This window comes from Anser brachyrhynchus, assembly GCF_964034855.1.
Source record: "Anser brachyrhynchus genome assembly, chromosome: 4".
NCBI lineage: Eukaryota > Metazoa > Chordata > Aves > Anseriformes > Anatidae > Anser > Anser brachyrhynchus.
In genome coordinates this window covers 43,281,073-43,296,112 of record NC_137698.1, presented here as the reverse complement: position 1 = coordinate 43,296,112, position 15,040 = coordinate 43,281,073, and the positions used below count along the sequence as shown (strand labels likewise).

General features: G+C 38.3%; 1 long non-coding RNA gene across 1 annotated transcript; it reads left to right on the top strand.

Annotated features, from left to right (window-relative positions):
* Nucleotides 1-7,136: 7,136 nt before the first annotated feature.
* LOC308194639 lies at nt 7,137-11,824 on the top strand. Its single transcript, XR_013950778.1, has 2 exons — nt 7,137-10,584; nt 10,879-11,824. It is a non-coding gene; the product is annotated as an uncharacterized lncRNA (long non-coding RNA).
* The last annotated feature ends 3,216 nt before the right edge of the window (nt 11,825-15,040 follow it).

Here is a 15,040-nt window from a genome sequence, read left to right as displayed (position 1 = left end):
ACAACAAAACTACATAAAACTATGCTGATTAATTGGAAACCTTGTACCTGTCTGAATTTTTTCACAAAAGGAGGCCAATACCCACAATTATAGTTTTGCTGGGTTTTAAGTCTATACTATTTTTTCTTTAAAAAAGAAAGATGAGCTGAAGTCATGAGCTGAGCCACATATGAATACATCAGAATCGAGATACAATTGTGTGATGAGATAAAAAACTAATTTGCAGCATTCTCCAGCCTTGCCACAGCCCTGCCTTGTCCCCTTTCCCAGCTGTAAGACCGCCACAAATTAAGGAAAACCCCACGTTGGCCTGGCTGCCCAACAAGCCCAAGGCTGTTGTATGTGGGCAATGGCCCTTCACGTTTTACCCTTGCTTCAACTACACCTGGGCCCATCTTTTTTGATTTTTAGACCCACTTCTTGTAGTATTGCCCACAGCTTGCTCTTCTCCCAGGAGACTCTCTGCACTCAGAGTAAGGAAAATCTATAATTACCTAATTAAGGTGGCTTCTGACTGTTTTGCTTTGTTTCAGGTGAAACCAGGCAAATGGGGTCAGGTATGGATCATGAACCCATACGTACATTGAGAACAAGTACTTGCATCAGAGAAGCTTGAAAAAAAAAAGTCAGAAAAAAGTAATTCTCTGGTCAACTTCTCTGCAGAGATTTCTTGCAAGTACTTTTGTTGAGTAGAAATTCAATGAGTTAAGAAGTATCACTGGCTGATGTGCAGTTCTTACGATAAAGTGATGTTATGGAGCCTCTCAAAAAGAGTTAGCAACATTTTACACACATTTGCATTATGTTTGTTCATTCATGAAAGTGCATTTTTATGTATTGTCATTAAGAAAAATTGATCACTTTACTTGTTATCCTTATAACATTACCAGTTCCTCCTAAAAATCCCATAGCTGGATCAGTTTTCCAAACGTGAAACACAAAAGGTTATAGACCGCCACCAAAAGATTCTGAAATCGCTTTTTCAAAAAATACAAATCATTGCGCTGTGACATAATGGTTCATTATCAGATGGTAGCCATTTGTAAGGACCTTGTGCTAGTTAACACTTCAACTATATAGCCACATAAGGTTTATACACGCTTCTCCTAAAGTTCTCCTAAAACTCAGATGTAGAAAAGAAAGAAAAAATGAGATATCAAGAGAAACAAAAAAATGCAGACTATAAAACTTTAACAGTAGGTTGGATGTGTATTTCCATCAATTTATACTAAATGGTACAATTGTCAAAGGAGAAGATTCCATATCAAAGGTCACGCGTTATTACTGTTCTTAGTTTTTTCCTCATGCTTTCAATAAATTGCTTAGCTTTAGCAAAAGAAAAAAGTGGCTGTGGTAATGTAGCAGCCATATGTTATACTGTTAAAGAGGTTAGCCCAGCTTTCACAGATTCTTGAGTTCAGCTACAGCTTGCTTGCATCTGGTCTTTGTCTAAATTTATTAATAGCATGGAAAGAAATCTAAATTATGTAGCAGTGTCACTAAGATCATGCAGGATATATTCACTCCAAACTGAAGTACAGTATTTAGGAGTTTAAACATTTTAATAGACTTTAAAATAAGACTGGACAACGCACCAGAAAATACATTTGAGAACAATCCTGCTTTGAAAGGCTGATGAATTAGATGATCTAACCAGCATTTTCCAGTAATATTTTCCCCAGACCCCTTCATTTTCTGTTATCTCATTGTTCCAGTTCAGCATCCAGCACTGCTCAGAGATTATCCTTTGGGCTCAGCAGCCCAGCGGTGGGACATAGTGCCTCCCACTGGCTCTCACAGCTATTTGGGAAATGCATGGCATCCCCCTCTTCGCCCTTCCCACCACTGCACCTGCACAGCTCGGTTGGTGTTCAACTCCAGGCTCTGCAGAAGCGCTCCTCAGCCCAAGGCCAGCCCAGCCCACACACAGGTGGTGCTAAGTGGGACAGGAAGTTTTCCAACCCCTTATCCTCCAGGGATGATGTGCACTGGAGATAACATTTCCTTTCCATCCCTTAGGGCATTTTCTGCAGTAACAGATGAATGATAGCTGGCATGATATGTAACGTATGGCTCCAAAGGTGTCTCAGCTACAGGGGCTTGAGTGCTCTCATACTCCCTTAGTGCAACACACTCCTACCCCAGGAAAGGCTCTCCTTGGTCTTCTAAAGATCAGTTATCCTGTTAAGGAAAACCATGGTTAAAAACTTCCTTGATGGACCACAACATAGGCTTCATGAGGCCTGCAAGCAACACTTCAGGCTCCACGTCATGTTCGAAGCCACATTCCACACGACGAAGGACCTAATAGCTACATTCCCATAGTTCACTGAAAAGCAGACCAAGGCGCGTCACTTGCCTCTTCATGCTTCCTGTCCATGCCAGTAATCAAAAGCCTGGTTTGTAGCTCTGGTTTAATGCCTCCAAACCATTCTCAGAAAAAGGCAAGCTTAAGATGTCTGTTGGTAGACAGCACCACACTAATTCATCTGGACCTGGTGCTCAAGAGACTGAATCCACTCTGGCTTAACAATACTCAGCCAGAGCTCAGAACTGCACGAACACAGACAAGGAGTATGGAAAGTGAGTCTGCAGTTAGGAATGGGCTTGGATTTGCATTTCACTAGCAGCGAAGATGATGAACATCATTCCCAGTTACAGTAGCTAACAAACACGCGTATCAAAATCTTCATCACAGCTTTGCACTACATCAGCTTACTAGTATCGAGTTATCAAAGGCAGAGCCCTAACACCAAAGTTCAGGAGAAAACAAACAGTACAAGCAGCACATTTTGTAGCTTGTAAGAAGCAGAACTGGCTTATGTGTAAAGGCTCATATTTTTCTTTTTATCATGTTTGGTGTCAGCAAAAATGCCTGGAAAGTACTTAAACCATGAGGGGAGAGTATGCAGAATGGGGAATGTAGATGCTACAGCTGTGGGAGCTCCACCAGAACAACAGGCAGGCAGGACAAGCCACACACCAAATTCATCAGGGAACAGAACTGACTGGTGGAGGGATCCAGTGATCAAGACAGAATTGTTCCAGATCTATTATTATCAAGAGTGCATGTGGGAACTTGTACTGCGGTATCTTTCCTGTCGCTGGATGAGAACTTCAATAAAAATGCTGTCCCAGTGGTTTCCACAACTACACATACAAATCCTCATATGCAAAAATAAAATCTCTTAGGCCTTTCTAGATTATTTGTTATGGTGCCATCATGGAACAGACATGAAATGCAACTCAGACTGTGTCAGGTTTGCATTACTGTTTTTCTCTGTGTGTATTATATATGGTTCTTGCATATAGGTAAAAATCAAGACTAAAAAACCTGGATTTCACATTATTTAAATTCAAGACGAGAGAAAAAGCCAGCCTTCTCCAAAGTGCTGTAAGGCTTAGTGGGGATGCAGTTATGGGAGAAGGAAGTAGTACAGCCTTCCTTCCAGCTGTGGGGCAGGAATTGGCACTGTGTGGGATGGAAGAGCGATGCTGCAGGGCCAACTGGCAGTGAAATTGACGACCCAGGAAAACAGCAGAGTTGGCAGTCAACCTAGTTTTCTTCTGTGAAGTACCTAGCGTAGTTTTGTGCCAATATCCTGTATTCATCCTGATATATTGATTGTACACATGACTTTCAAACAAGTTCAGTTGGCAAATATCATGGAAATGATCAAAAGACAGCCAAAAGGTCCTCTCTGATTTTCTCTTCTAATTCCCAATGGTAACAGTTACCTTATTTTCATTTTGATGATTGCTTTAGACTTGATGGAACTGCAATAGGTACGAGTGTCATAGATTTACCCTGAGTGTCCATTGAGCGTCAATCAGGTAATCAGCCTGTAATTAGGATCACAGTCTCTTAGAACCAAATGGAGTTGCTCTTTCATTCAGATATCAGATGCGCACAATAACGGGAATGATATCTGACAAGCTAAACTCACAGCAAGGTGAACAGTTTTCTGACTTCAATGGAGATCCTGTGTGGTTCTGGAAGAATTTAGCTTTTGCTGTTTATAGAGGTCCATGTTCCATTGTTTGATCTTCCAAAAATCAAAGCAAACTATGGTTCTACATATTTTCCTTTAAATTCAGAGATCATTAAAATAAGCAATTTTGGACAAACAAAAACAAATCTTCACACAGCAGAAGAAAGGCTTGAGTTTTTTTTCCTAAACATGTATCTTCAAACTTTATTAATTTCAACAATCTAAATGAAAAGACAACCCTGGAAATATTTTTTTATTACAGATTTTCAAATAGAAACATGCAGGAAAAAAAGTTGATGCTGCATCATGCTGAAAATTCACATAAAAAAAAAAAAGACAAAACCTTGAAGTAAAGCTGATGTGGAAAATGAAGAAATTACTTGTTGACATTATGGCCCTTGCTCTGAAGAAAGAAAGGGGCAAGCTAAACACATGCTTGAAGTAGAGGAATCGTGACAAAACCATCTCTATAATTGGAGACCCTTTGCTCTATTTCTTTGTTTTAAAAGGAGAAGGATGGGCCCCCATTTCAAGTGCCAAAATCTCAAAGAGGAGAAAAGCCTGAAACCTCAGAAATCCTCAGCTAAGCTCTCAGAAAAATGAGGCCTGTGATTCTTCTAGAGGGAAGGTTTCAGTGCACAGGCAACAAGAGCCTTTATCAACAACAAAAAAGCAGTTACAAGAGAGGATATACATATGCAGCACTGCAAATATCACATTATTCTACCTCTGTCTGATAGCTGACAAGGTACAGCACCACAGAAATTCTGCAGCTGAAGCCCTAAAATTCTTTTTCAATAATTCACTTCACTCAAGTTCCCAATTAAAAAAAAAAGGTGAAAATAAATATATGCATAATTATATCTGCCTTTGTTGCGAGTACATTTCTTACACATACATACTAACAAAGGCTGCTGTAAGAAGATCACAAAAATCATTGACGACTCACAGATGCAACGAACTTACTGAAGCACACACCGTTGGCTCCCTTTATGTCTAGGTACTGGGTATACACCTCAGCAATAAAAATTGGGTGCCATCCCAATACAGTGGTTATGTGCATGAATACTCATCATTTTTGTTATTTCAGTCAAAAAGCATGTGCTTTAGGTCAGACAAAATCTTCATTTGACATTCTGAAAAGCCTTTCCAACCAGATGGCATATACTTGCACATGATCTTTAAGGTCCCTTCCAACCTGAGCCATTCTATAATCTGAATCCCTGACCCTGAATTACTGCCAAGCACTAATCTGCTTTCACATAGTGCAATTTCCAGGAGGAGTCCCTGGAGGGAAAGGTGATGTCCAAGCCTGAAGCAGTGCTCTCAGAAGATCAAAAAATTAAAAATAAAATAAAATAAAATCAACTAATAAAAAAAGTATTACATAAACTTCTCAAAAAAAAAAAGGCAGCCATATAGATTTTCAGGAATTCCCTCACTCAGACACTGTACATTTAACAAGTATAATTTAACTTTGGCATTCTCCATCTAAGCATGGAACAGGCTTACAGCCCCAATTCCTAGAAACCATAAAATCTGCTACAGAATTCAGGAATGCAATTTAAATTGTATGACTCCATTAATATTATTGGAAAACAGCCTTTAACTACCACTGGTCCAATCTCCAGCAACAACAAAAGCAGGAATTAGATGAGAGCACCTTATAGGAACTATGTATTTCATTCTTTACTCCTAACCATTAAACACTGCTTGATCTTTTGTAGTTTTCTGTTTGTTATTTTTTGTTTTGTTTTCCTTCCTTAAGGGAGAACTTCCTCTATCATGGAGCTCTCCAATGATGCTTTCCAGGATGACATCCCACAGTTATTCCCAGATCCTATTTCAATGGCAAACCAATTCATTTAGAACAGCATACTTCAGTGCAGCGTATTTAATAGCAATTGTTGGGGAGTTTTGTCTGTTCTGGTTCCCTCTGACATTTAAAAACATCCTGTCTTTCCCAAGACTTATATAGGCAAGTCTTCCTAATAGAAATAGCAACAATCTTTCTCTACCATCCTAGCAAAATCAGAGGTCTTTTGGCACGCTATTTCCTTACTGTAACTAAACACAAAACTTTGTTCCACCTATTTTAAGGGCCCTGACTCAGATACCAAATGGGATCAGTTTTGTTCCGTGATTCAGGAAAGAATGCCTAGGCCCTCTAGAGAAGGCTTAGCTGTAAATAAAAGAGAGACTGGCATCCTGTGCCTCAGCTGGAAGGCCTTACTCCTCAGCTGCTGAACAGCTCTCAGCCGTATTTGAAAGAACAGCTCAATCCCATCATCGCATTGTAGCTTAAAGAGCTGTGCAGCCAGCAAAACAATTGCTCTATTTCCCTCTCATACAAAGCCAGTCTTTCACTTTTCATGTTCTCAGCTACTTGAAATATCTTCTCTGCTAAGCTGCGGCAGCAGGGAGGTGGGCGAAGGGTCTAGGGTTTTTAAACCATTGTCTCCCTTAGTCCCAGTCCTTTTCCCTTTGGATATAGCCCCTTGACTTCAGTTGTTTTTTACTTGTCCAAATTCATGCCAAAATTTAACATATATTTTTATATATATATATATATATATTTTCACATAGCAACATTTTTTTCTCTTTGGCTCTTCTCCAAAAATATCTTACTGAAAGCTAGTTTTCTGGCAGCATTTTTCAGAGGCAAGTAGTACCACTGCTATTTGAATGCCTCAGTGCTTTGTTCATACTGTAGTCAATTATACTGTAAGCATCCTTGTGATATATCCCATTAGGGATGAAACAACCACTGCAGCAAGGGTGCAGAGAGTAAGATTTTTAAGAAGGAATTCGATGCCAAAATCCCCCAAGATTTCAATACTTGCTGCTCCTTTGAAGAAGCTACTTCAATAGATTTATTCAAACAACGTACAGAGCAAAAGCAGAAAATAAACCATGTTTTTGAGCCCAGTTTCCCCAAGCGATACTAATGCAACAGCCTCATTCACAGATTGCTTGGTGAATAATACAACTCTATGAAACATGCATAACCTTCACTCAGAAGACAGTGACTTTCAGAGCAAGATATGTATTAAACCACATTTTGACACTTGACTGAGGTGTTTTCTTCTCAGAGACTGCAGTGATAAAGAGGTCTCTAAACCAAGAATTTCCTACACTTGAAAAAACACTGTGCTCAGCCATTTCAGCTAAAATATATTGAAATGGTATGTTAAAATGAACCCATGTGTATCATTTTCAACAGCTCTAACATACCAAGAGACTATTTAAAAAATCTTGTGCTGAGAGTTAACATAGCATTTACCTCCTCCCATTATTCCTTACTCAACAGGTAAATTCAGGGTGCTTAGTTGAGCAAATTCAGAACACCTGAAAACATTTATTTCAGAGCACCAAGTTGCACACATACTTGAGAATAACAATTTTAAGCCTTTTATTTGCACTGAATTCCACAGCACTAATTTAATTTTCCCCCTACCTGAGAGTTTCAACCCTCCTGTCTTGTGTTTAGCTATTTTTGCCCTGAATTTTTAAACGCTGACCCACACTTTTAATGCCAAGCACGCACAAAATACTCAAGGTTACATGAACAAATCTGCACACAACTTTGTGGAATGAAGATAGTGTAATTTTCTGCAATGCAGTAGTTGTTTCTAAGTAAGGGGCAGGGAGGGGGGGGTTGTAAAAAAATGCAGTTGCCAAATAGCATAAATTGACAAAGTTCACATTTCAATACACAGCCTCTCCAATTCACATGTTGCTGGATTTGCTCTGCAAAGTGACTTAGAAAATACAACATAAATTCTATTACCATTTCCAAAAAAAAAAAAAAAGGAAGAAATATGAAACACCAAAAAGAAGACAACCAGCATTAAATAAAATACCAGACCTAATGAGGTCACTTTACAGCAAAGACTGAAGACATGTAAAGACACCCCTTTTAAGAACAAAAATCTTAAAATGGAGCCAAAGATGAAAATGGATCCCAGATCTAAATGAGAGTCCAAACTGAATCAAGGCCATAGGAAATTTTGGTACTGTGTTCTTTGTTTGCTAAAAAATGTCAAATACCTCAAGTAAATAGCCAGCCACATCAATTTTCCCCCATTACAGGCTACTCAGATCATATTCAAATATCAGGCCCCTTCTAAATTCAGACCTTATTCAGAGTAAATTCAGATCAGAGTAAATTCAGAAATGTAAGTTTCTCTATTCATAGCAAATGTCTATCAGCTTTCCTTTAAAATCAGAAATAACATTCCCCAAAATATCTGTTTTACACCACCGCCCACATTTTTCATGTTTAAACAAACATTTCTTCAGATTTTTAAGCATCAGTATAAACTGCGAGCTCAAGACTCCAGCTCCACATAACCTGGGCCAGAAAAGCAAAATGTCAGGGCACAGTGTGAGACAGGGTTGAATTAAGTAGGTCTGCCTGAGGCAAAGCAGCTCATGCTTACGTTCTTCTCCCCATGTTACTGCAGTTCTATTAATCCCACTGCTGAAGCACAGGGAGTTTAACAGAGAGCTCAGGAGACTTCTCTTTGATTCTGATGTATTTGGACAGATTGTGTAAAGGTTGTTCTTGTTTGTTTCATTTTCTCTGCTTAGAAAACCTTCTCTGAAAGCATTATTCTAGTCCCTCTGTAGCAGTTGTCAGGCTTTTGAATCAGGGAAAGCAATACCCATTGTTTGAAATATTCAGGCCTTACAGGTATCACATTTACATATCTGTAAACACCCAATTAGCAATCGTTCTTCTGTTAAACACCCTACTGACATCAGCAGAGTTATTCTGGATGTGCATCAGTGTAACTTAATAGATAAACAGTGAAAGACCCTCCTCTTCAGGAAAAAGCCACTTCACTGAGATTTCTAGTTTAAGTTTGGATAAAAACCTTCCCACCTCAGTTACTAGCTATGCTGGTAGTCTCTTCGGTCACAAGTGCTAAGGATAAGAGAATTAAGTTCAGAATATCAGGCATTTACTCATATCAAAATATTTTGCTGACGGGAATTTCAGAAGCCTGATGTCAATTTACCTTATATGTTTATGCTACTATTTCATCTCTGGGACAGTTTATTATTGAGGGTAAATGTTTGTAGGATAGAGCTTTTTCTATAGTAACAAATTACAGTTCTTCTGGTTGTTTACACTGAAGGGTCAAGACCAAACCCTTTGTTTATGAAAAGAGGCATACTAATGATGACTATGTTCCTGAAGTACCTACATTTTTGGCAGTCCATTCATGTCTTGGGAGGTAATCCCCGGCAGGCATCACATGTGGTAATCCCTACACCTCCTCCATCCAATTTGTTGAAAAATAACTCATAGAACAAAACAAAAACCAATGAGTCATTGAAGATACAAATATAAACACAGCAAAATACTGAAATGAATCAGGAGATAGAGTAGACATGCTAGTAACATCACTCTGGAGCTAGATCAAAAATCCTTAGCCACAGAAAACCTCACCTTGTCCTATGACTTGGGTCATCGTGTCCAGTCTAAGCAATCTCACACAACTCAAACTAAGCATATGCAGCCTAGACTACAACTAATTGTTTTGACCGAAAAATCTCTCTATAATGATTTAAAATCCTCTAATTCCCAATCTGAATTTACTCATGGACAAAACAACTGGTTGTCTTATAGAAAAAAAAATATTTTTAGATTCAATAACAAGGAGTCATACTTGCTTTCAGTCAGTGGTTGTTATGGCAAATGAATCAAGCCCTATATTCAAAACTGACTTGCCATTTCCCCTAAAATTCTCCTTGACCACATGTCCTTTAATTAACAGACAAAGGTAACTAGAATTGTACTAACTGCACACACTGTTGCAAGTCAGACTCACGTACTTGGGAGGTTAAAACTACTTCATATTTCTACTGAAAACACCATGTCATAACTTAGGATGCTGTTTACCCTTTCCACAACCACATCATGTAAGAGATTTTCAGAAAGATCCTACTGCAGTAGGCAGTAGTTTTATAACATCCAATTAATAAATCTACCCAGCACCAAAGTTTTGAATTTTCCATGCTCATTAATCCCTTTGTTAACTTCTTGTGGAGTCACTAGTTACTTTTTCTAATACCTTTATTGAAATGTTTATTCATCAATCTAACAGTGATGCCCTCCCCAAAGTACTTGCTATTGGCTTTTACATCCCTGGAATTTTCAACCAATTGAATAGTCTCCAAAAAGTCTTTCTTTTACTTAATTATTGATCTGTTTCAGTGAATCTTCACACCAAAATCAAACTGAATCACCTGGGAATGACTTAAACCCGCTATCCTCTATGATCGGCTCTTCCATGATGTCCTCCCTGCTTAACATAATCACCTATAACTTCCCACTCACAGGCTATCTATTGATGGGATATTTAAAGCTTAGCCTTGAAATTGGCAGTTACGTTTTGTGGAGATGCAGAAACCTGGGGGACAGAAATGTCTTTTGATTAACCGCATCTGTGAAACACACTTGTTTCTCCTCAAAGTTCTTTCACTGCTGCTCAGCAAGCATCCAGAGGTCAGGCTGGAAATGCTGGTGCTTCAAGGCCAGAATACTCTTGATTTCATCCATAGCAGAGCAGGAACTGGAAAGGTATATGAAATGTATGCTTTTCATGTTTAAATGCTGCTGTACATTTCTCAAAATATTTGAACAAGTAGGGAAATAAATCTCTGAAATGGAAAGCTAATAAACATTCACATATGCATTTTGCTCATCTCTGAATGTGGTGGTAGTTTAGTTATTCCCTTATTTATGCAGTGGGACAAAGATCAGGAAAGATCATCAGTGAAAACTATTTGGCCGTCTGTTAACTTTCTTTACTTCTGGTTGTTTAACTTTTTTTTTTTTAAAAGTTATAACAAATGGTTCTTTTCTGTTTGGTAGGAAAGTAGGATGACAGATTGTGGGAAGGAAAGTGTGAGCTGTATGGAAAGAGAACAAGAGCAAGAAAAGGAGGGTGACTGATCCAACAAACCTGCTAATAGCAAAGGGAGAGCAGAAAAATGAAAAAGGTCCTTTCCTACCCCACCTCACCATGTCATAGTAATAAAGTTCTCTGCAGAACTTAATTCTAAGACAGAATTACAACAGTGGAGACTCACCCCATTGCAGGAGTGTGAATGATTTTGTAAAAAGGGTTAACGTGAAGAAAATACCACAAACTAATCTAGAAGGAGAAAACAAGTTACCTTTCCTGAAGACATGTATCACAATACAAAGCAGGACTCTCAGGATATGTCATACCAGAACAAGAAGTATTCTACCCTGCATCACCAGTGTTCAAAGAGATGTTATGCATCCTCTGCTGAAAAACAACTTCAGCAAATCTTGTGTGTCTCAAAGAACCACCACACGGAAATAAAATAAAGATATGGGGTAATCTTTTGGGAAAATTGCTTAAATGCTTTCAGTCTGCTGGTGTCTGTTTATCATTGATTTTTTCCTTTCTATCTTACCAAAGGAAATTTGTCCCAGACTCTGAATCAATAATTCCTCTCAGGTTTGAAAAGCAATACAGCATTTCCTTATCCCCTTCCCTTTTAGCCACTTCTTAAGCTCTCTGCTGCCTTCAACTCCTCCAAAGACTGGAGAAATTGAAAATGTTTTAGATCTAATATGCCAGTAAAACTACACAGTAGCAGTGAAATAACACCTGGAAACAACTAGTGGAGTGGCGATCATTAAAAAGAACAGAAAAAAATAAACCAGAGACACCTATAGACACATAAGCTTTGCTTCAACAGAATGAAAGATTTAAAATAATAATAATAATAATAATCAAGGAATTAATACATGCAAAACAAAAAAGTGAAAAATTTCGTCAAATGCAGCATGGACCTAATGAAAAGAGGCAGTGCCAGGCAGAGCTTCCTTTGGCAAGCTAATCAATCCTCCAGGTAGTGAGAGAGCATCTCATTAATAAGTCCTTAGCTGAAAACTACAGCAGGTTTCTGAAATTTAAAAGCACGTAAAAAAACAACTGAAGTGGAGATGCCATTTAGTTGTACTGATAATCTTGGTTTGAAGAGAAGGTGAAAATGAAATTTCTAAAGGTCTGAGATTCCACATTGAATGACATTCAATGACACTGAATAACGACATTCCACAATATCTTTTTATCAGTCTGTTAATACAAGACTTTCTTAATGACTCAAAACGGGAAAAAATTATCAGTTTGTTAAGTTAGTATGAAAGAGGAGGAAAGAGTCTAAGAACCTGAGACTCCAATGCTAGAACTGGGATGAAGTTACCTGATACCAGCTGTGAGGTCAGCCATTTAGGGAAAAATATCAAAAGATGATTCTGTAGACTGGGGGTCCACCAACTGGAAAAAAAACAGGACATTACCTGGAACACATAATGCTTTTTCAAGGAGTAGAGAATGAGAGTGTCACTACAGACAATATGACAGACGTTATTCTCCTTTCACAGTTGCATTTCCTCATAAGACAGTTTACAGTTTCTTATCAGCCTTTAAAATTTAATAAATCCGTGTATTTAAGTGCTTGAAGGTCAGCACAGAAAGCTGTTCCTCAGTTATACCCAACTATTTCTACAATGCTAGTAAGTTTCTCCTCATGCAGTGCTGGGTGTCTACGCCACTTCCATCCTCTCACATAACACTCTCTTCCTACCAAGCCTAATACAGTGAAACAACTTACCTAGCAAGAAACTTTCAGTACTTTATTTTCTGAAACTAAAATTAAATAGACTTAAAATACATTTTTCCCCACTTGAAGCTCCTGACTTCTTGCCTGCATTTACCACTCAGTGCTTAAAAATCACTGGCGTGTTTTTTAGATTAGATACCCAGTACCTGTCCATGCTGAGCCAAATCCTGTCCTGATTTAAACCCCAGGCAACTCTAAATGAAAAACAAAAGACACTGAGTCCCTTTAAAACTGCTCCAAGACATACCTTGCTATATGGTTAGTGGCCGTTGCCCCCAAACCCAATGTATACTATACCATAACTTTGAAAATGCTTGCCTGGCATGTCCCCAGAATACACTACACCCTTTTCTGGTTTTCTCCCATTAGCCAAAAATTTCCTTCAGAGAATATTTGCTCCCACCCATTGAATAGCACTACCTGATACTGCATTTTATATTTTACTGTTCTGCGACTTGCATTTGATCTGAAAAGAGATGAGGTGAAACATTTGCTACTAAAAGATTTGACTTAGAGTGAAATCATATGTTTCCCTTCATTGCTCATATTCATGTATGGTGCATTAAAATCAACTCCCATAAGTCTTCATTATTCAGGCATTTAATCGTGTGGAAAATGTGGTAATTTAATTAAAACAAGCAACATAGGTTGGATATCCCAAGGGATACAGACAGAGGAAAAATGATCTAATTCACTGAATTTCCATTTTGAAAATGTATTAGTATTAGACCACAAGACCACAGGAAAAAGAAGAAAAGAAGAAAAGAAAATGCTGCTCATTTGCAAAGCAGTAATCCGATGCTGAGGCAATTTCTGTTTAGGAAGCCAAAACTTACACTGCTTTCTCTCTTGTCTGCGGTGGGTGTTTGTCAGAACACAATGCTACTAGCAATTATTTGCTGTAGAACAGTAAAGCCTGCATTTATTTAGTTTTACACGAGACAGGGAAAGTTTAGAGTGTTGTTAGTTTAGAAATCACTGCTAAAGATGGCACTTGTCAGAGGTTCATGAAAGACTTTCAATCTTCCTTACCGTTGAGTACAACATTTAATTCTTCCCAAAGCTTATGTCATGTACCTGGCACTTCACCTCAAAATGATTTATCAGCGTGGTATTGGGAGGAGGGGGTGCAGGGACTAGATCCATACACACACGTGGTTGCCATTCCCTCCAATATCCGAGATACACTGAATAGTCTTTACCTTCCCCTTCCTTTTGCAAATCCCTCACACCACAATTCTAATTCCAAAACCTTTATTAACAGAATTTGCTCAAATCACTCTTCAGGAAAACTTTCATCAGATACAAGCACTCTGTAAGACCTCACAAATGTATATGAAGGACAATTAAGCTCCTTTCCCAAATTACTTATATGTGAAAATAAGTTTATATTTATTTTTGTTGTTTGTTTGTTTGTTTAATAAAAGAGCAGTTAGCACAGACCATCTACACCTACAGCACCTATGTATCCATTTTCTCTTCTGTAATTCTGCCTTTTTTTTTTTTGATGGGCTTGACCCTACATTCTCCATCTGTAAAACTCCCACAGAAACCAGCAAAAGATACAACCCCTTGCGAGTTAGAGGTTGAGTTCAGTAAGAGTTGCATTTTTCTATATATGATATAAGAGATGGGAAAGTATAGGCAAGCTACTCAGCTGGCCTATGTCAGCATAGTTTCAATGACATTCCCATAGTTTATATGCAGTGTTGTAAAATACATCAACATACTATATACAAAAATATTCAGCTTCCCACACATTTACTATAAACATTAAACAATATTTTATCCCAGTTTTAAATGCCTTTTCAATATTATGCATCCCTTCACTTCCAGCATGTTCACACTTTCCAATCTCTTGTTTGCACAGAACACTCAGAGAAATGACAGAAGATAGGTATCAAACAAAATATACAAGATTTCACAAGTTCTGCATTTTAAATACTTGTTACAGCATATTCTCTGTCCCACTGCTCCTCCTCCTGTTTTACACAGCTTAAGCGCCAGTAATTGCTCCACCTGTTACCACAAGATTTCATTTCTCAAATAGCTGAAAAGGACATATAAACCAACCCTACCTTTCAATGTTTGTAGAGAAGATGTCCGAGAACCTGTGCTGGTCCCCACAGCAGCTCAATGTAGGGGTCTAAACTTCCTGGCAGCAGAATAGCTACAGGAAGGAAGAGTTAGAGGCACTAATCAAGCCTGTACACCTGAAGGCTGTCAGGGAGTTGGGTTTTTAAGGAAATCCTTCAGCTTTAATTTAACCAGAATAAAGAATAACGGGAACACTGCTAAACATTTGCATTTCATGCTTTCCTTTTAACAATCTGTATATCTTTTCTGTGAGCTATACGTAATGCTGTTGTTTTAGG